General features: G+C 44.4%; 1 protein-coding gene across 1 annotated transcript in view; it reads left to right on the forward strand.

Annotated features, from left to right (window-relative positions):
• Window positions 1-6660: 6660 nt before the first annotated feature.
• The window catches only part of LOC115459332 (lysophosphatidic acid receptor 1-like), a gene marked incomplete at its 3' end in the record, with an annotated part of 64227 nt that continues 47521 nt past the window's right edge, over window positions 6661-23366 (forward strand). The window contains 1 exon segment of the mRNA XM_030189174.1: window positions 6661-6738.

The raw sequence follows: 23366 nt of genomic DNA on the forward strand, positions 1-23366 counted from the left end.
TTTTTGTCTAATAGAAAGTTTATGATTACTTATCCTATAGTGGATTTGGGTGTATCTGTGTTTGAAAAAGACATGGCTTTCAGTTGGCATTGACTGTGCAGGATCTACGATCTGTACTATTCTGTCTGGTTTCGTTTTACAATAGGTGAATTGATGTTCTAGTGCTCACAGTGTTTAAGATGCTTTCCTTTTCCTTGTGTAACTCGTAGAAATGACTGCTTATGGTATGGTAAAATTGCTCTATAGGTCGTGAGTGTTTTGTATTCTCGGTATGCCTAGTACTGGATTGGGGGGGGGGTGTTAAACAATGACCGGCCCCGGGTGTCAACTACCCTAGCTACGCCACTGCTGCCGACGTCTCCCTTCCCTTGCACTCGTTGGTTCCCTCAGTGTCCCGCCTTCTTCTGACGTCAGAAGAAGGCGGACACTGAGGGAACCAAGAGCGCAAAGGGAAGGGAGACGTCGGCAGCGCTCCGCTTTCACTGACGCTGCTGCGACCGGAAGTAAAAGATTTAAAGGCCCCAGGGTGCGGAGGGAAGGGCAGAGAGGCATGGATGGGAGGGCAGGGCCCAGGGAGAGGACAAATTGCTGGAAGGGAAGGGGAGGGGAGAGAGGATTGCTGGCTATGGATGGAGGAGGGAAGGGCAGAGAGGGACAAGGATGGACATGGGGGCCCAGGGAGAGGACAAATTGCTGGAAATGGAGGGGAGGGGAGAGAGGAGGATTGCTGGGTATGGATGGAGGAGGGAAGGGCAGAGAGGGACAAGAATGGACATGGATGGGAGGGCAGGACCCAGGGAGAGAGGAGAAATTGCTGGAAATGGATATAGAGCAAGAAATGAAGAAGAAAGGAGAAAAGTAAAGAAATAAATGGAAAGGAAGCCCTGGAAATGGAGTTAAGAGGACAGATAGCAGCAGACTCAGATACTGGGCCAGCATGATTGAAAAAAGAAAGTCACCAGACAACAAAGGTAGAAAAAAATTATTTTATTTTCATTTTAGCGTTTGGAATATGTCCACTTTGAGAATTTACATCTGCTATCTTATTTTGCAATGTATAGCAATTTGTTTCTAAGAATATTGCTGACAATTCCTTTCAGTGTGGCAAGTGGTGAGCGATCATTTTCATGGGGGGGCGCCAACTGATAGTCTGCAGGGGGGCGCCAGAGACCCTAGGCACGGCCCTGCTTCATCGATTGGTAACAGAAGGCTTCTATGCTTTCTAAACCTGGGTTTGAAAGTAATATACTGTCAGAGATCAAAACTGATTGAAAGTTAGGATAGGAGGAGCATGTGATCAGTTTTCACAGTAGAGGAAGATAAACTATGATGTTCAAAATATTCATCCAGGCAAGAACCAGTGAGGTGGCAAAAAGTTTAGGTGATAAAATCATTTCTGTTAATCAAAATCAAAGCTTATGGTGAAATGCTACACGTATCTTTCACCAATAAAGTGGTGGATGAGTTTCAACACTGATGCAAAGTGAAGCACATAGGGAAAACAATCCAAACTTCATTTCAAGCAGATGATACTGTGAACTGGGGACTTCAGTTGAAATGGGTAACTGCTTGAGGCACCACACCGGGGAGAAGACCACAGTGCCATGCTATGTTAACTTTAGCGGTTGTTTCCAACAGTTTTGGAAGTGTTGACATACAGTTAATGCAGAGATAATGTTGTTTAGCCTGAGTGGCTAAATTTTGTTGATCAGCCACACAATATTTAGCCACATAGAGGGAGAGGGTGCAGGAGATGATACGACGCAGTTGCAAAATACTTTCCTGTCTGCGCTGATAATGAGAGCTGCCCTGATCAGGGTGGATGGTTAAGTCTGCTCAGGGACGTGGTCTGGATATCATTATCCGAATATTTTCTAGAAAGTCCAGCTGAACATCTGGATAACTCTTACCTGCTTGCTGAAAATTGAATTCTTCATATCTGAATGTTGGTTTGTCGCGTGGTTTAAAATGCATGCATGCATACATTTAAGTGGAATTAAATAATTTAAAGTTTAATATGCACATGTGTTTTTCAAACATAACTATATTTCTTTAACTCACACCTTTGCACTGATAATTGTATTTCCCTATCCCAGAGAGCTAGTAATCTAAAGATAAAGTTTTGGATTTCAGTTTACTAATATACATTAACAGGTTAAGGTGTGTTCATGTGAGCTATGCACTTAATTAGACCCCTTTGACAATAATGCTGCTTGCATTCAATAATTTGCTTTTAATTACATTAATGCACATTAATACATCTAGTATTGAGGGAAAGGAGGGTAAAGTGAATTGCCCAAGGCCCATCAGTGATGGAGTTGCCTAGTGGTTAGAACACTGGTCTTGCAATCCAGAGGTGGCTGGTTCAAATCCCACTGCTGCTCCTTGTGATCTTGGGCAACTCACTTAACCCTCCATTGCCTCAGGTACAAGCTCAGATTATGAGTCCTCCTGGGACAGAGAAATATCCAGAGTACCTGAATGTAATTCACCTTGAGCTACTGCTGAAAAAGGTGTGAGCAAAAGTCTAAATAAATAAAAGAAGTAGGATTAGAGTCCTGTTTCCAGCCCACCAATGTAGGTGTATAGTTTCTAGCCATACTTTCTTTAACTACTTTCAAGGTGGTTTACATAGTATATACAAGTGCTTATTTGCCCAAAGTCACAAGGAGCTGCAGTGGGAATTGAACCCACTTCCCCAGGATCAATGTCTGCTGCACTAACCACTAGGCTACTCTTCCACTCCAGAAGCTGATGCTGATGTGCCATTAAAAGAAGAGGGAAGAATGTGAGCTGGAACTCCCCTTTCAATAGGGAGTGAAATCTTGGCTGAAGCACTCCCAAATTTCTGTGTATCTATTTGTCTATCTCCTGATTTAAGCATCGTTTTACTTCATACTTAAGATGGCTCAAGGAAAACTAGATGTCAGCTAATCCCAGAAGAAATTACTCACCATCAGCTTTTGCTTATTACACAAGGTGCAGTCAGCCAAAACTAAATCCATTTCTCTGTAAACATTGTGATGAAAGGATTATTATTATTAGGATCCTAATTGTGAAGATGGTTTTCTTTTCAGATATGCTGCTGTCAGTGTGCACAGTCATGTCAAAGAAAAGCAGAGAAATACAGGGATACAAAGAATGATTAAGACAAGATAGGAGGCAAAGTCCTGTTGTGAACCTGGAACTGCTCAAAAGATAGAAAACAGACCATAGCATTGAGGAGGCAGTTCTGTAAGTGGGCAGGCGCCCTTCTATGTTCCTTTATTGAATGCTAGTGTAATCCAGTAACAGCCAGGGCCGCAGAGAAGGGGGGCAGGGGGTCAAAATTCCCCAGGCCTGGGCCTCCAAGGGGGGCCCGGTGCCGGGGTCTCTCTCTCCTGCTTCTGAAGGGACCCGGGTGATCCAGTGGGCTTGGGTGGGCCAGGGCCCACCCATTTATGGCTCAAGCCCACCCAACAGTAGCACATGTTTAGTGGTAACTGGTGGGAATCCCAAGCTCTGCCTGCTGAAGATTTCCCCCTGATGGTAACGAAAATGCTACTTTTCACAACACCGGCACCTGCGCATACTCAGTTTTCAGTGCATGCCTGCTGCCAAGGTGGAAAGAAGTGTTTTCCCACCAGCTGAGATAATTTTTTTTTTTTTGGGGGGGGGGACACTTGGTGCCCACCCAATTCTTGCCTAGGCCCACCCAAAATCTGTTGTCTGGCTACGCCCCTGGGGTGATCATGTCCCAACAGGAGCAGGAGAGAGAAAACTCCGGCGCCGTGCCGCCTTTGGAGGGCGGAGAGGACCTGGAAGAACAGACACAGCAGGCTGCTCTTCTTCACAGTCTGCCGCATTGCCTTCCCCTGCAGGCTGCTTTTACCCTCAGTCCACGCATGCGCGACCTGAGAGAAGAAGCAGCTGTAGGGGAAGGCCACACAGTAGAAGGAAGAAGTGCAGTGCTGGAGGACGAACTCTTCTGCTGGCAGGGCCTTGGGATCCCTGCCAGGTGGTGGCAGCAGCAATCAGGGAGGGTGGGGCGGCCGATCCTGGGGGAGGGGCCGGTGGTGGTGATGATGATCCTTAGGGGCCCGGCGGCGGCAGCGATCCTGCCCCGGGCCCAGCTCAGTTGGAGACCATGTTATCAGCAAGTGTGACACTTAGCAGTTCTATGGCTGGCATAAGTGTGAGTGCCTAACGGGGCATCTGGTATCATGAACCCAGTGGAGCAGTAGCCATGCATGTGCATAAGTACAACAGAGATGTACAGTTGTCTATACATGGTAGCCCTGCCTATGTCACACCCATGCTCCTCCCCTGTGTACCCTGTCTGAGGGTATTTACAGAGCAGTGCTTAAGTGCCATACTGGCATTTACATGAATAGGTGTATACATACCAGTTGCATAGCTATGGGGGGGGGGGGGTCTGCTGGGCCTGGGCCCCCCACTTTTGTTTCAGGCCCCTCAAAATTGAGTTACTGTCTGCAGCTATGGCTGTTGGGGGTTCTTGAATTTTGAGGGAGCCCAAAGTTGGAAGCACAACATTTTGCCCTACCCCCATTCTCTGCCTCTAACCTGCTCTCCGTGCCACTCCCCACGACCCCAAATACCTGACCTGGTGGGAATCCCCAAGCCATTCCAGCGGAAGTGGTCCCCCACCAGCAGCCTGGTAGTCAGTGGCGCTTTCTATGGGTCACTGTCCCCACTTCACCCCCCCCCCCTCACGCATGCTAGGTTTTCACTTCACTGAGAATGCATGGGGGAGAAACCCACCTCTTGTATGCTTAGTTTTGCATGGGTTCAAAATTTGAGCATGTGGGGGGGGGGGGGCTAGTTTGGTGGCTGCCCATGGCCAAAGGTCTAGGACCACTTCAACTGACCGGGCTTGGGGATCCCCACCAGGTCAGGTATTTGGGGGTTGTGGGGGGATGGCACAGAGAACAGGGCAGGGTCAGAAAGTGGAGGGTGGGGCAAAATGTTGTGCCTCCAACTTTGGGCTCAGCTCCTTTCTCAACATTCAAGGTCTAGCTATGCAACTGACACATAGACACATAAATGCTAGTAGTCTAAACATTTATGCATATTATAGGTTACAAGAATTGCCCTCTATCCCCCTCATTCATTAACACATTGCTTAAATTAATGCACCAATGTGTGCATAAATGTATAGAATAATGTCATCTAGGAAGTCAGGCGTACACCTAACTGCATAAATTGCAGCATGTTCTGTTTTCTTTTTTTTATTATTCAATTTTGTAAACTGCCTAGGACCATTTTTTTTGGATTGTGCAGTATATAAACCTTAACTAAGATAAGAATAAATCAAAGAATAGCATAATGCCTCTGTGTCGCTCCATGACACTGTATCTTGAGTATTGTGTGTACTTCTAGTCACTGCATCTCAAAAAAAGATATAGCTGAAATTAGAAAAGGCATAGAGATTGGTGACCAAAATGATTAAGGGGATGGAATAACTGTTCTATGAGAAAAGGCTAAGGGAAGATATCCAAGATGGCCGCTGCCTGGAAGGCTACATAGGCTGTAAGGGACTGTTCGTTGGACTTTTTTCTTCTTACCTTTACCTGAGTGATGTTTTGCAGATAATGGCCCCAACATGGAGAGGGAAGGTTAGGAGCTACCTACTTAAGCCTCCTAAACCCTCTGCTGGCAAACAGCTGTTGATAACTTTTGCTGTTTCTCCATTATTGGTGTTTCTGGCTAAGGACCCGCTTGTGCAGGAGGCATTGGTTCAACATCTGCTGGAGTGCTCTTTGAGCCCTGATGCAAGGAGCCCTCCCCCCCACCCTCCGGCCTCCAGTCGAGAGAATGCACAGGACACTGTCAGGTCTGCCGAGGTGCAAGTTCCTGGAGTATTGTTCAGTAGGAATTCCAGCAGGTTGCTGGAACATGTGACTCCTTCAGGATCATCTGTATCAGGAGATTCCAGTAAGAGAGGGGAACATGTGCCTGTTGAAGGGATCGAGTGAAATGAGCCCAGTTTGCTATCTTTGGGCTTTAGGGCCCAAGTCCAAACTACTAGTGCTATGGTACTGAGTAGGAGTTCGTTGGCTCTGCTGGTTAAGCCACCGGTAGTTACTTTGGATGCCATCTGGACAGCTCTTGTAAGGTTAGATACCGCAGTGACTAAGACTTCAGAGGATCTCGCGACACTTGCAAACAAATTGAAGCTAGATAAGGCCCAGCAGGAGGGAAAAATGGGGTTGTTATCTGGAAAGTTGCAGAAAGTTGAACAGACCCTGGATCAACATCATGGGATTATCAGTACCATAGTGCATGATAGGTTGTCATCACATCGCGGGATGGAAGTGGTGGAGAACAGACTGAGGAATCTCAATTTGAGATTTGTGAACTTTACCAAGGTCAAGGTGCCATATGAGTTATCATGAGATACCTTGATGTTCTTTGCAAATGTTTTGAAGATCACTCCTGATTTGTTTCCTCCTGTGGCTAAATGTGTTTTCTTGCCAATTCGATATGGGCGACGGAGTACTGAAAGAGCTAATATTTCTAGCGATAGTATTGATATATCAGCCATCCTTGAATGATCTGGCGAGGAAGAGATTAATAGGGCTATATTATTAGTAGCGTTTGTATTTGAGCAAGACAAGGATTGAATGTTTACACTATACTGCCATTATCATGCTGCTTTATTTCTAGGTCATTTCCTGATTTGTAAAATTACACAGAGAGAGAAGGAAGAAAACTCCTGGCCATAGCCCAAGAGGGCAGGTAGGCTGGGATGCAAGTTTTCCTTAGATTTCCATTCAAATGTATTGTAACTTGTGGCATTTATAAGCATATTTTCTTTGAGCCCCAGCAATTTCAGAGTTTTGTAGAAAGTGAAAAAAAGGGCCTGTATCACAGTGGGGGGATGGTGATACCTCTGAAGCTGTAGTATCAGGGCCGCCCTTAGATACATAGGGGTGAATTCCATATATGGCAGCAAAAAAATTGGCGCAGAAAAAAAGCATTATTCTAGAAACAATGTTTAAAGTTAGACACAGTTTATAGAATAGCGCTTATACCTGAGAATCATGACTAACTTTAGGCGTCTTCCTCCTCTGCTAAGATATGCGCAGAGAGCATTTTCTGACCGCCAGACCCTGAAGCAGGCTGACGAAACGCTAGGTCACGGTCTTTATTGATGAAAAAGGAAGCACCGGAAGAAGCTAAGACAAGCTACGTGAAAGCTAACAGCTGGTTACTGCTCTACTGAATATTTTTGTCTGCACTAGAGCATAGGCTATTAATTTGAAACAATTGTGGTCCAACATAAGATTGTTTGGCTCAACGTTTAAGGGGCGTGACTACGTTTATAATAGAAGTTTTTTTTAAGCCAGTGATGAAGCAGTCCTGCTCCCATAGCTACCGTAGATAAGGCTGGGAGCTCCTTGAGGCTTTTTTCCTCCTTCTGGCCCCTGATTAATCTGCAAGTTCAGACCTTGAGAAGAGTATCTCTTGCATTTTATATTTGTGGAGATGGACTAACTTTAGGCGTGGCCATTTGCACCTACTGAAACATTAAGTTAGTTGCGTATCCTCCTTATTCTATAACATCTCACATAAATGTTAGGAATGCCCCGCTCTGCCCATGACCCTCCCATTTCTGTGCCCCCTTTTTGAACTGATGCGTAAAATTTAGGAGTGGATCCCAGTCCTAAATTTATACAAATACATTTCAATTAAATCTAATTAGTTCCAATAATTGGTTAACAAGACAATTATTGGTGCTAATTAGCTCATTATTCAATTAAATTGTGCATGCATCCTAATTTGCACACAATTCATAGCGACTTTTATAGAACTCGGGGGATAGTGAGATAAGCTTTAATTGTTTATTTGGAACAGCCAGACTTTTTCTTTTTTTTTGTTGAAATAATTGTCTCTTTTGCCTTTAATAATTCTCCTATTATCTGTTCTTGGGTCCAGGGATGGACTGACCATTCAGGCAACCAGGCAGTGCCCAAAGGCCCAGAGGCTCTAGAGGGCCCAGAGGCTCTGCCTGGTTGCCCACCACCACAGCACATTGCATCCCTCCCCGGTCCTACCTTGAAGGGTATGTGGGGGCAGGAAAGAATCCCACTTTTTTCCTGCCCGCTGCCTCACTACTCTGCATAATGACGTGTTTTAACAATGGCAGCTGAGACTTCCGAGACCCGCAAGACTACCACAGTAAGTCTCACCAGCCATTTTGAAAAAACACTCGCTGCCGCCCGGCATGCTAGACATAGTGGGCAGGAAAGAGTGGGGTTCTTTCCTGACACCGAAGAAGCCAATAGACCACCAGGCCCTTCAAGGTAGGACCAGGGAGAGTGGCAGTGGTGTGGGATGGGGGGCGGCAGTGCAGAGGTGGGGTGGCAGGCAGTGGCCGGGGGGGGGGGGGGGTACCCAATGACCTTCACTGCCTGGGGGCCCCAACCACTGTCAGTCCACCCCTGTTTGGGGTCTCTTCCTTTTTTTCCTAGGAGGATAGTCGGTTGTCCCCCACTAAATATTGGCGGATAGCTGGTTAAGCACTATTTAACTGGTCAGCAACTGTTCTGACAAATAGTGTTAAATGGAGTGGAGTGGAGGAGTGGCCTAGTGGTTAGAGCACTGGTCTTGCAATCCAGAGGTGGCCAGTTCAAATCCTACTCTTGTGATCTTGGGCAAGTCACTTAACCCTCCATTGTCTCAGGTATAAACTTAGATTGTGAGCCCTCCTGGTACAGAGAAACATCCAGAGTACCTGAATATAACTCACCTTGAGCTACTACTAATGGAAAAGGTGTGAGCAAAATCTAAATAAAAATAACAGACAGTTGGCTTTTAACAATTAGGGCTCTGGACCACCCATTTAAAGGAAGATATGTAAGCACACATCTGTTATGCTACATTATTTAGAATTTACTCACACCTTTTTCAGTGGTAGTTCAAGGTGAGTTATATTCAGGCACACTGGGTATTTATTTCTCTCATAATCTAATTTTGTACCTGAGGCAATGGAGGGTTAAGTGAGTTGCCCAAGATCACAAGGAGCAGCAGTGGGATTTGAATTGGCCACCTCTGGATGTCAAGGCCAGTTCTCTAACCACTAGGCCACTCCTCCACTCCACTGCATTCTTATTAGGGGGAATTCAGTAAACGGTGCCCAAAATTAGGCACCGGTATAACCTGCACTAAGCCAGTATTCTGCAAAGGGCGCTGTGCACGGAATGACCTTTCCAGAGTACTAGCTCATTGCTCATCTCGTGCCTAACTTTGGGCCTGAACACTTACACCTGGTGTAAATGCTGACACCCAGCTCACGGCAGTTAGGCTCGTAAATGACATTTTTCTAGAACATCGGGCCTAAATCCTGGGAATGCCCCTGACCCGCCCATGCCCTTTCCATGGCCACGCCCTCTTTGGGGTTGCACACCATAAGATGTAGGCATGTTATAGAATAGGGGGTAGGGCAGATCTATGCTGTTACTCCCAATGACTGCCAATTAACACCAATTATTGATTGTTGAATGCCTGATTAATTACTTTATGCATGAATCTGTGAAATTTGCACATCCAACCTTGGGTGACTTATACAGGAGCTGGGGGATTGTGTATGGGGAAGAGGGTGGAGGGGAGGTAGGGGGTTGAAAATCCAGCCCTGTTTTTCTATTGATTAGCCAGGAGTTTACCAAGCAGCTGTGGAAATCTCCTGAACCAGCTGCTCAGGTTCAACAGTTGTTCCTTTGAATCCTGCTGATGTAAAGCTGGAGTGACTCTGGTATGTTTGTTTCCTGTGTTCTGCTGTGTGAAGCTGTTTTTTTTTGTTGTTGTTGTTGCTGTTTGAAAGCTGCATAAATATACTCCTTTCTCTGAACCCATCACTAGGCACCTGAGCTGGTCTGTGTATTCATCCTCCCCAGGCCCTTACAAAAACATTCGCCAATCTTGTAGATAACAGAATCTAATAATAATGAGAAGTAAGCCACCACAGATCTAAGCTTCACATAAAACACTGGGTTAAGGGGCCTCTTTATGAAATTGCAGTAAGCAGTTAGTGGGGGTGTTAATGTGTGGCAGCTGTTAGCCTTGACACATACTAATGGCCCTGCATACTAAAACCAGCCAGTAGAACTGGCCTTAAGCAGGGTCCTGTGCTTAACTGAGTCAGGTTTGTAACTGGCTGCTGACCAAAAGTTAAAGCTTCTTTTCTCTTTCCATCCTCAGCTCCTTCTCTCTCCTTCCCCTCCCTTTTGGCAATCATGCTCCTCAGCACTGATGATCTATATTCCTGGTCTGAACCCTTAAGTCCTGGGCAAGGGGGAGGGGCCACCAAACTGATCCACACACAGGGCTGGCCTTAGTGGATGGTAAACAGAGAAATTACCCTGGACCTTCATACCATAGGGGGTCCCACACTTGCACAAGGCCCCGCTGCCAGCCAGTATGGGTTATCGGCAGAGATAGGGCATGGCCAGCACCCACAGTTAGTGTGTGGTACATTAAAAAAAATGGGCTGTTTTTTGGATAATTTGAGCCTTTTCAAGGTTTTATAGTTTACACTGTCAGGCTGAAGCTGAGCTGTCAATCCACAGCAAGGTGGGACAAGATTTTTAAAAGGGTTTTGCAGCTTTCCCAGTCTTTGATGTGTTAAAGAAACTGTTTACTGAAGTCCATGCTGGTTTTCACAGCTAATTTACGTTCCTTCTATCTTACAGCAGCTGCATTTTATTGTAAAACATAAATAATGGAATGTGAGAGAGTTTAATACTGAAGGAAGAGTTCTTTAAATACTATGATATTTTTCAAACTGCTCTGATTTTACACCCTCATCTTACCATTGAAGTATCAGTATAGCTGTTTGGCTCATTCAGGGGCCCTTTTAATCAAAGAAGGTATGAAAGCTGGGCATAGCGTGTTCTAACATGGGACTTTGCCGCATATGAGTTCAGATTTTTAAAGCTTGTTCATTTTTTCTCGGGTTGTATGCTAAGTTTGCATTAATGTGTAGAACCTGCAGGGAGCACTTAATGACTCTTATTTAATCAGAACACACTAGCTGGATAACGCTTTCATGCCTATTCTCTGCCCATGACACACCCCCTGCAAAAAAATATTTGTAAGAAAATAGCTAATGTGTGGTTTAGCACATGCAAACAGGCAAAATCTGGCAAAACATGTTACATAAGGACATAAGAATAGCCATACTGGGTCATAAGTACATAAGTATTGCTTACCGGGACAGACCGAAGGTCCATCAAGCCCAGCATCCTGTTTCCAACAGTGGCCAATCCAGGTCACAAGTACCTGGCAAGATCCCAAAACAATACAATACATTTTATGCTCTTATTCTAGAAATAAGCAGTGGATTTTCCCCAAGTCCATTTTAATAATGGTCTATGGACTTTTCCTTTAGGAAGCCATCCAAACCTTTCTTAAACCCCGCTAAGCTAACTGTAACATATATAGTAACATAGTAAACGATGACAGATAAAGACCTGAACGGTCCATCCAGTCTGCCCAACAAGATAAACTCATTTTACATGGTATGTAATACTTTATATGTATATCCGAGTTTGATTTGTCCCTGCCTTTCTCAGGGCACAGATAGTAGAAGTCTGCCCTGCACCAGTTTTATTCTCCAAATACCAGCGTCGCCACCCAATGTCTGCTAAGATTCCATAGATCCATTCCTTCTAAACAGGATTCCTTTGTGTTTATCCCACGCATGTTTGAATTCCATTACCGTTTTCATCTCCACCACCTCTCGCGGGAGGGCATTCCACATATCCACCACCCTCTCCGTGAAAAAATACTTCCTGACATTTCTCCTGAGTCTGTCCCCCTGCAACCTCAATTCATGTCCTCTAGTTCTACCACCTTCCCATCTCTGGAAAAGGTTTGTATGCGGATTAATACTTTTCAAATACTTGAACGTCTGTATCATGTCACCCCTGTTTCTCCTTTCCTCCAAGGTATATCTGTTTAGGTGGGCAAGTCTCTCCTCGTACGGTTTGCAACGCAAATCCCATACCATTTTTGTAGCTTTTCTTTGCACCGCTTCCAGTCTTTTTACATCTTTAGCCAGATACGGCCTCCAAAACTGAACACAATACTCCAAGTGGTGCCTCACCAACAACTTGTAGAGGGGCATCAACACCTCCTTTCTTCTGCTGGTTATACCCCTCTCTATGCAGCCTAGCATCCTTCTAGCCATGGCCGTCGCCTTGCCACATTTTTTCTTCACCTTCATATCCTCCGACACCAACACCCCAAGGTCGCTCTCCTGGGTCGAGCTTGCTAATCTCTGCCCTCCTATTCGGTATCTCTCTTTTGGGTTTCTACACCCCAAATGCATCACTCTGCACTTCTTGGCATTAAATTTTTAACTGCCAGACCATTGACCATTCTTCTAACTTTCGGAGATCCCTTCTCATCGTTTCTACTTCCTCCAGGGTATCCACTTTATTGGCTATCTTCGTGTCATTCGCAAAAAGGCAAACCTTTCCTTCCAACCCTTCAGCAATATCTCTCACAAATATATTAAACAAAATGGGCCCCAGCACCGACCCCTGAGGAACCCCACTGCTCACCATCCTTTCCTCCGAGTGGATTCCATTTACCACTTAGCAGTAAGGTTTCACACGGTAACCATACAGTAATCATCTACATGTGTATAATGACAATTATCGCCCGGTTTTTCCTGCGCACCAAAAAATAAAAATGATTTTCCAGCGCGTGTGGCGGTCGCACATCAAAAATGAAATTACCGCAAGGGCCGCACGGTAGCCAGGTGGTAACTCAAAACTGACAATCATTGAGCGCATGTAGGCGCCTACGCAGCGTAGTAAAAAGGCCCCATAATGTGCTAGCATCTGTTGAGAGTTCAGAGAGAAAACCTTAGTGAGTGACCCAGTGCAAGCCAGCATGACACATGATGCCAAGTTTTCTTCTTCAGTCTCCTTAGCCCAGATTTGACTCATGTGCTGTTTTTAAAGTGCTTGACTAATAATTGTTTATGGGGTTTTTTTTTGTGTGGGGGGAGCTAATACCAGTGTGTATGCTGCAAGTGCTTAATCTGGATAACTGTAATTGAAGCTGCACAGCCAAAACCAATAATGCTCTCTTGGAAGTCTACAAACTATTGCAAACAAAGTACTTTAAAAAATCTGTACTATCAAAACATATCTGATGCAGTAAAACAGTGCTAGATGACCATGTGGAAGCTCGTCAGGAAAGCTGACATTGGAGTTATTCTGCTGTCCATCTCCTGCAACAGCTGTATCATCTCTCCCAAGCATCCATTTCATTTTCATTTTTCGTGTATTTAAATTTATATCCCACAAAAGTCCGAATAACAGTTCAGCTCTATGTGGCTTACAGCACAGTTATACATAGCACATGAGATCAAAATAGATGTATAATCACACAAAAACAGAAATAGAATTAAGCTGAAATTTAAGACCTGAAAAAGGACTCACTAGAGTTCCCAAATCGAGCCTCATCCATCAGGAGTAATTTCCTGAAAAGGAAGGTGTTTAACAGCTTTCAAAATTTCACATAGCAGGAAACACAGCAGTTAGCCTTTGGGAGTTCATTTCACCATTTGGTGGCCTGATATATAAAATCTGCTGAAAAAAATGGATTTATAAATCAGACCTTTACAACTTGGAAAATGGAGGTCAAGGTAATCCCACAAAATAACCAATGATATTCTTTCTGGTGAACGTGCTAAGAATAGTACTTCTAGTATACTTAACCAGGATTTTTCCCCTGAAATGTCCAAGGTAAAGTTTATTTTCTGGTTTGGAGAAAAAAAAACCCATCATGTAGAGCTTTATTGGAGAGAGAGTGAAAGAACCCCTTTTGGGCCTCACTGCATGAATATCCCCCCATCCCAGAATCTGTGCTGAAGATGCTGCAGTGTATGACCTGCCCTGCATAAAGACAGCTACAGCTGTTTTACAGTGTTTACCGCTTTGTCATGTGACAAGTGTCCCCACCCCCATGGCTCTGATTTCGCTCCCCTTCCCACTCTCTTCTCTTTTCATCTTCAGCACTGCTTGGTGCCCTAGGCTGTCACATGGTGCCAATTAGTGACTTCAGAGATTTTACCGCAGTTTTCAGTGGGTTTGAAGTTATGGTTGCTCCTAGTTAGAGTTCGATAAAATCGAGACAGAGGCAGTAGCCCTTGTAGAGGCTAGCAAATGCTGGCTTCCCAACGTGCAGGCATTCAGGTGCCTCTAAACGTATGGGGTCCATAGAGGTATTTAACTCAAGATCTTGAATCTATATAATCCTGTACAGACATGAATTTGCCTGTAAGGAACAGCCCACAGAGTGGTGTTCCATTGAAATTCTATGTATTGATATAATTGAATATATTAATTAAATCAAGCAACTCTTCTCTCTCTCTCTCTCTCTCTCTCTCTCCCCCCCCCCACCCCCCCGGTGTCTTATATACGTACGTATGTATTCTGCTTATCTAAAAGAGATTTCTTGTTCATTGGAACTTGACTGCTGAATATCTTTGCAGACTGCCATGGCCATGAGCACATGGTGCCTGGGTGGTCAACAGACAGCGTCGGGATGTAGACCAAAGTTATCTGGGCAGAGTGGATTTTAAGTGCTGTTACTCAGTTAACTGTTTGGATAAACTAGCATAGCAAAAAAATAAAACAAAAACCTATCCTAAGTGTATCCAGATAAGCTATCTGGTTAGCGGTTGACTATCACCACTACCCAAATGTGCAGACTGAATGGGAAGGTGTCTGAATTTTCTTTGTGCATGTTCTAATCCTTGCTACTTGAAATAAGCCCTTGGGAGAGACTGAACTTGCTCTGTGTTGGTGTTGGAAACTAAGCAGAGCAAGCCTGGCTAGGACTGGGACATGGGACCACCAGGGAAGACCAGGGGCCGTGGGCTGTAGAAGGCAAGAGCAGCCCTCTGAAATATTCTGCCAGAAAGGTCACAGACACAGTGGTGGGTCTATGATCACTTAACACCTGGCACCCAGAAATGACATTCAGCAATGCACCCTTCCAGGACAGAATTCCAGCACCCTTATATAGTGTTAATGGTATTCAGAAACATACCTTCTGGCGCCATGAGAGTGGAAAGTTTGGCTTATCATATTAATCTGCACACCAGCTTTCGAAAGGCAGTGGATAGGAATGTTGTGAATATTATTCAGCTCTAGCTACTCAGAAACATGCTGCTAAGTGACCTGAGTCCAAGAGTGCATGGTTTTTCCAGAAACAGAACCCCTCACCCTGACTGTAGTTCTGAAGTCACATTTCCTTCTTTAAATTCTCTGCTTCACCTCCTCTCACCGTTATTCTTCCACTGGAAACACTTGGCAGAAGAAAAGTAAATAATGTAACCTCTGAAGTATTACAGGCACTGGTATAAGAGCCCTGGAGCTAAAAAGTCAAAATTATGATCTTTTCCTCTTCTCAGCTTGTGAAAAGAGCTGAACGTACTGCATTAATCGAAGCCACTGGAAGCAAATTCTATCATTTCTCTGCAAACATTTATGCATGAGGTGATGGTCTAGACTTTGGACCTGTGCTGTAGTTCGTTCTTTGGCCATTGTGAGTTGGTTTCCTCAGCACACCCTGCTCATGAACTTTCAAATAAATAGAGCTTTCAGCTCGCTGAACTGCACGAAACATCTGGAATAGGTTAATCACATCCACCATAAGTAGATGGAATTCTGCAGTGTGGTGTTTCAGATTTCTGGAACATGCCACCTAGTCACCTCATGCATGCAATGTACTTGCCAGCTAGATGTGTTTGCAGTAAAATCTATAAATTATGGAGTAATATTCTGGATAGTAGTTATTTTCATGAAACCACATCCAGGTTGTTTCGGAGGTCATTCTAGAAGCCAGAGGCTTATACGCAGAAATGGCCTCTGTTAAAATTACCTGGACTCTATGTAGGTAAACGTCTGTGTATACAGCCTGTATGTGCCTAAGGTTAAATGAACTGAGTGGATATGTTTCCAGTGGCAGAGTTTTGGAGGATTAAGCATTTATATGTATAGTTTCTAAAATATATGCATATGTGTATATTAAAAGCATAGGAATTTCTGCACACTAAATACTACTACTACTTATCATTTCTATAGCGCTACAAGGCATACGAAGCACTGTACACCATACACCATAAATAGCAGGTGGAAATATCTGTGTGCACTGTGGACTAGATTCAGTAAATGGTGCTAAGAAAATAGCATACAAAAAAATCTGCACAGAAAGCAATTCTATTGCATGCCATTTATAGAATAACATTTAGAGCTCATTTCCGCACAAACCTTTGCTGCCCTTTTACTAAGCCGTGGTAAAAAGTAGCCTGCGATAGTGCAAGCACGTCTTTTGGAGGTGTGCTGGGCTCAGGGGCCTAGCCAGACTTCGGTGGGAGGGGGTCCATAGCCCGAGGTGAGGGGGCACATTTTAGTCCCCCCCAGCGCCGCCGACCCTCCCCCCACCATTTTTAAACCCCCTCCCGCCATTTTTGACCTCCCCGCCGCCGCCACCACCACCTTTGACCCTCCCCCCCAGCGCCAACCCTTTCGACCCTTTCGACCTGACACAGCTGTGTTTCGGCATCAAAGCCTGCATCAGGGGTCAAACAAATCTTTTTAAGTTATCACTGAATATCAGACCAAGGGAAATGTGGCTGTAGGACTTCCTTAAAACATAAGAATTAAGCAGTGAACTGTGAAACGCCTCGGGTCGCCATTTTATCATTAATAAAGGTTTTTTGGATTTCCTCTTCAACTCGTCCTCACTTTTTGTGTCCATGCTCTAATGTCACCATTAGTGCACAGCCATTAAAATTTTTTTTTCTGCATTAGCCCTTATCGACACCTGTTTTCTAGGCAGTAATCCTGTACTAATCGGTGCACAGTAATGTTGCTGTGCTAAATGATTAGCACAGAAATGCTCAGTCTCTATCCCCAGATATGTCCCCTCTACACAAAAATAAAAAATATTTTTAGCGCGTGGGTAGTGCGTGCAGATTTTACTGTAGGACACCTGAACGCATTCCGCAGTAAGACATTTTAAGTTGCATTAAGTGTCTGCTAGCACTCTTTATTAGTGCATGGCTATTTACACGTGAGTCCGTACTGGCTATTAGCACGTGAGTCCTTACTGCTACCTATTTTATAGGCAGTAAGGGCTCACGCGCTAATCCTGTGCTAATCAGTTAGCATGCAGCAATGCCCATGCGTTAATCAATTAACATAGCCATGCCCCCAAACATGCCCCCAGTGCTAAAAATTGAAATTTTGTTTTTAGCGCATGGCATGGGTAGCATTCGCCGATCCTGAAATTACTGTGGGATGCCTGAGCATGCCCCACGGTAGTGCTTTTTAGCTTGCGGTAAGTACGCGTTAGTGCTTACCACAGCTTAGTAAAAGGACCCCTAAGTATGTTGTGTAAGTTGAAGTCTATGATCCCGATTGACGATTTTAGACCTGTCGTTCAGAGTCATGTACTCTCACGAATGGATTACTGTAATGCCCTTTATTTTGGTATCTCCTAGACACAATTGAAAGACTTGCAGCTTGTCCAGAACATGGTTGAACTATTGGTGACAGGGGTATTGTGAAACCATTATGTAACACGTTATCTTAACACATTACGTAGTCTGCCTGTGCAATTTTGTATTAAGTTTAAAATTTATTGTTGATCTAAAAGGCATTACAGACTGATCCTCCTACTGTATGAGCGTTGTTTTGAAGACGTATTCTCCTAATCAAACCCTGCAATTGGATGGGACGCAGCAGTTAACAATTCTATCTTTGGCAAACATTCACTTTCAGGAAACTCAGGGGCCCTTTTACTAAAGGGTTGCCATGCAGCAATCCGGAACTAACACCGGTGGTAGTTCCGCCCCCAGCACATGGCATTGCCAGACATGTTCAATTATTTTTACCACCGGGTTAGCACGGAAGCCCTTACTGCCACCTCAGTGGGTGGCAGTAAGGGCTCTCCCTGAAATGGCTGTGCGGCAAGTGTGAACTTACCGCACGGCCATTTCTTTTTTTAGCCTTTTACCTGCTGCGGTAGGCTGCGGTAAAAGGAGTCCCGGCACGCGGCAAAACCAGGCACCAATGCTACTGCAAGGCCCCTTTTACTGCGGGGCCCTAACGTAAGTGTTTTACTACTACTACTACTACTACTACTACTACTACTACTTAGCATTTCTATAGCGCTGCCAGGGTTACGCAGCGCTGTACAAGGGGAAGGACAGTCCCTGCTCAAGAGAGCTTACAATCTAAAGGTAATAAGCTATGTAGTCAGTGTAGGTATCAGGAATGGGGAAGGTGGTTAGGCGCCAAAAGCAAGGGAGAAGAGATGGACCTTGAGTAAGGACTTGAAAATGGGCAGGGAGGGTGCACGGCGTATGGGCTCAGGAAGTCTGTTCCAGGCATAAGGTGAAGCGAGGCAGAAGGGGCGGAGTCTGGAGTTAGCGGTGGTGGAGAAGGGTACAGATAGGAGTGATTTGTCCTGAGAGCGGAGGTTACGGGTGGGAACATACGGGGAGAGGAGGGTAGAGAGGTAATGGGGGGCTGCAGATTGAGTGCACTTGAAGGTCAATAGGAGAAGCTTGAATTGTATACGGTAGCGGATCGGGAGCCAGTGAAGCGACTTGAGGAGAGGGGTGATATGAGAGTATCGGTTCACGCGGTAGATAAGACGTGCGGCGGAGTTTTGGACAGATTGAAGGGGGGATAGGTGGCTAAGCGGGAGGCCAGCGAGGAGAAGGTTGCAATAGTCAAGACGAGAGGTAACGAGCGAGTGGACGAGGGTTCGGGTGGTCTGTTCAGAAAGGAATGGGCGAATTTTGCTAATATTATAGAGGAAGAAGCGACAGGTCTTAGCTGTCTGCTGGATTTGGGCAGAGAAGGAGAGGGAGGAGTCGAAAATGACTCCGAGATTGCGGGTTGAAGAGACGGGGAGGATGAGGGCGTTGTCAACAGAGACGGAAAGTGGGGGAAGAGGAGAAGAGGGTTTGGGTGGAAAGACAAGGAGCCCAGTCTTAGCCAGGTTCAGTTTCAGATGCCGGGTTTTCTCATTTGCTGGTCAATTTGAATGGAATAAGTTACCCTTTTATTTGCTCAGGCTTTTGGTGTAAGGTGACTTGGCTGGTTGTTTAGTATTGCTAGCAGTAACAGGTTTGCTTATATCTAGTCCATCTGGTATGCTGGACTTCATGGTAGTTCATCAGGAATTTATTGTAGTGATATGTTGTTTATGTGGTCCTTTTCACTATTTTGTTAACTGTAATTCCTTAAAGTGTTGGTTTTATTGTATGGATGTTTTTGTTCATGCATCTTTTTGTTCAATTTGTTTTGTTTTTAAAGGGCCCCCTTTTTTCCAAGCTGCGGCAAAAGGGGGCTGGTGCTGGCATCGGTGCGTGTTTTACATGCGTGCCGAGGCCCCCTTTTACCGCAGTTGGTAAAAGGGAAGTCTCACTTTCTTACAGGAAATGGCCAGGCGGCAAGTAAAGCACTTGCCACATGGCCATTTTGGGGGCAACCCTTACTGCCACCCATTGAGGTGGCGGTAAGGGCTCCTGTGTTAACCCGGTGGTAAACGGGCAGTGCGCAGCACTGTCTGATTACCGCCGGGTGCACTCTGGTACTGCATAAATAAATAAATTTGTGTAGCTCCAGAAATTATGGCATACTAGAGGTGGGAAGTACCGCCGGACTGCTGAGGTTGCCCAGAGCCCTTAATGTTTTCAATTGTGTGGGTTGTGCTGTAATCTACCAATAGAATAGAAAAGGACAGATATAAACAAATAAATTAATTTAAAGGGTTCTATTTATTTTATTATTTAGATTTTGCTCACACCTTTTTCAGTAGTAGCTCAAGGTGAGTTACATTCAGGTACTCTGGTTATTTCTCTGTCCCAGGAGGGCTCAAAATCTAAGTTTGTACCTGAGGCAATGGAGGGTTAAGTGATTTGCCCAAGATTACAAGGAGCAGCAGTGGGATTTGAACTGGCCACCTCTGGATTGCAAAACCAGTGCTCTAACCACTAGGCCACTCCTCTGGGCATAAATGTGTGACCCACCCATGTTCCATCCAAATTCCACCCATGTGAATGCCCACCCTTAAGTTGCATACCATCACTTTTTAGCACCAGTTTACAGAATAGTGCATGGTCAGAATAGCGCCATGTATGTATGCAAATGCCAGTATTCAGATAATTTAGATACGTTCTTGGTGCCCTTCTAAAAAAAAATAATTACCTCCATAATATTTAAATTAGCAGTAATAGAATCATAACTAACTCTGCTAAAATTTGATCACCCTGTTTCCATACAGTCACAGTCAGCAGAGATCATGATGCCTTCCTCCCCAGTTTCAATGGCAATGATTTAATTATCTGATTCACCTTCTTTTCAAACCATCCAGACAACTCAGCTGGTGTAGGTTGGTTTTCATTAGCAGAGGCATCTGGAAAAGACAACACTTTAGGTTGTGATACCACTTTATACATGCACTCAGGAAAATAATCCTTCTTGGTGAAGCCTAACACATTCTTATGCTCTCTATAAACACCATAATAATGCTGCCCAGATCTAGGTTTACACCATCGTTTGTCATTTTACAATTTTCCTCTTGAAAGCCATGAAAGTTACATTAATTTCAATAGCATACTTAGCTCATGAATGCCACAATGTGCCATTACACCCCACTATGAACAATAATGAGCAGTTTCATCATCCTAGTATTGAACTAATGGATCAATAGCCACGCTTTCATCAATACCACTATAAGAAAAATTACTCTTTAATAGCTCATAGTCAAAACCGAGATGTTTCATTGGCTTAGGTGACAAAAACAAGATATTATCATGACCCACTGGGAATAATCTCTCAAAACTAATGAGACAATAATCAGATCAGGGAAAATCAAATTTACTAATATTCTCATAATGACTACCAGATGAACCATCAGTTGAGCTAAACAAAAAGTAAATTGTCTGTCATTTAACATGTTGGAACCTGAAATAATTGTTGAAATCTTAGCAATGCCATAATATATAATCTATCAGCAACCAGGGGAGAACTGCTGTATTCATCGTACTGTAAATTTTATCCATAATTCAAGTGAATGAAGACTGCGACTCAAAAATCGTTCCATAAAAACTAATCTCATCTTGCACATTAATTTTCTAACCCAACCTCCACAAAGCATGGGAATCAAAGTCAGTCAGAAAAAAGGAAAATTCTAAAGTAATTACACAGTGTACACATGTATGCTGCAAATATCAAAGACCTTCAGAAGCATAACTCACCCATGCAGCTAGCCAGAAATCTGGTTGCTAAAGAGGGTGGATACATTTTGTCATTCATTGGGTCCTTCACACTGCAATCCAAGGCAGTTAGCCAACCTTACCTTCACGATAAGCAGTGTGGGAAACAAACAAAACTTGGCCAGGATTCCCTGGGCATGGCTACTATAGCTGGCTCTCAGGTTTTACTGAGGTAAGCCCCACACCTGCCTTCCTATCAGTAGTATGACTCTGCACCATAACAAAGTGTGGCTCAGGCCTTCTGTAGCCCATGTCTGTAACCTCCCCTCATGTGACTCCAACTGTACATGCCTGGTCTTTTCCCCAATACCTTAAGGCAATTTTCCTGTACTAAGCCATGATTCTGAGACAGGAGGAGTGGTACCAACTTGGTGGGGGGGGAGTTTTGTCGGTTAAACCCTGTTTGTTCTGACCACTTGGCATACCACTGAACTCTGTAGGGGAAGTATTGCATTTTCATAATTCATAGGCGTCATGTGATTAGGCAGCCAGCATTTCACAGGAGTGAATAGCATGCCAGCAGAAAAGTCTTCTTTGGCACTTGTGCCAAGGGTTCCCAAGCCCCCACTCTAGCCTGCCTTCATATGAATTGGCCCAAACCTCACTATTACAGGTCCTGTTTGCACAGCAGAAGAGCTAAAACTGGATGGGGTATTAGTAACATAGTAGATGACAGCAGATAAAGACCTGTATGGTTTATCCAGTCTCCCTAACAAGATTTTAAAAAATCTCATGGCATAAGGTATGATGTGATACTATATATGCATACTTGATCTTGACTTGTCTTTGCTGTTTTCAGGGCACAGACCATAGACGTCTGCCTGGCAGTGGCCTTGTTCTCCAACTTCTGAAGCTATTTTTATTTTAGTTACATTTGTACCCCGTGCTTTCCCACTCATGGCAGGCTCAATGCAGCTTACATGGGGCAATGGAGAGTTAAGTGACTTGCCCAGAGTCACAAGGAGCTGCCTGTGCCTGAGGTAGGAATTGAACTCAGTTCCTCAGGACCAAAGTCCACCACCCTAACCACTAGGCCACTCTCATTCCAGCCCAGTCAAATCTGTCCAGCCTTGATTGGTGCACAGACCACAGAAATCTGCCCAGCTCTGGCTTTGCTTTCCGTATACTGGTGTTGCCATCAAATCACTGCTAAGCTTGTTTGGTTCCATGCCTTCTATACAGGATTCCTTTGTGTTTATCCCACACATTTTTGAATTCCATTAGTTTTCATCTCCACCATCTCCTGCGGGAGGGCACCCTCTCCGTGAAAAAGTACTTCCTGACGTTATTCCTCAGTCGGCCCCCCTGCAACCTAAATTCATGTCCTCTAGTTCTACTGCTTCCTGTCTCTAAAAAAGGTTTGTTTGTATATTAATAACTCTCAAATATTTGGATGTCTCTATCATATCACCCCATCTTGTGGCGCAAATCCAATACCATCTTTGTTGCGTTTCTCTGAACCGCTTTGAGTCTTTTTATGTCCTTAGCAAGATACGGCCTCCAAAACTGAACACAATATTCCAAGTGGGGCCTCACAAACAAGTCAGATAAGGTAAATCAGAGCCTACCAGACACGCACATATATTACATTTGTGTTAATTTTGTTTGTTTTGGTTTTGCATGCGCTGTAAATAGTTTAAACCCTTAAGCCTAATACCACAAGCTTAATGCTTTCCAGCCTAGCTTTGAAGTCCAAATACTTTTGAGAAGTTCCAGGCACAGAGTCTGTGAAGGTCATTATTTTTCTTTGCCAATAGGGAAGGAACATTAGGTCTCTGTTTTCCTCTTGGTGGTAAGCAGCCACAGCGCTTTCTCCTTGGTATTTCTGAACATTGTCTTACAGTCCTCCTAAATCATTTGGAAGTCCGTTGCTTTGTCTTTATATGGAGGCAGGTTCCTGTATGTCGAACAAAAAATTCAGTACGTAAGAAAATGGTTCAGTATCGTAGCTTGGTAACTTGGGTAAAAGCAACTGGCGAACAGGATATAATTTATTCATTTTCTGGTCATCCTCCGGGCACCTCTCCTGGGTTTTTGCATGTGCAATTCA

Source organism: Microcaecilia unicolor, unplaced genomic scaffold (assembly GCF_901765095.1).
Source record: "Microcaecilia unicolor unplaced genomic scaffold, aMicUni1.1, whole genome shotgun sequence".
Taxonomy (NCBI): Eukaryota; Metazoa; Chordata; class Amphibia; order Gymnophiona; family Siphonopidae; genus Microcaecilia; species Microcaecilia unicolor.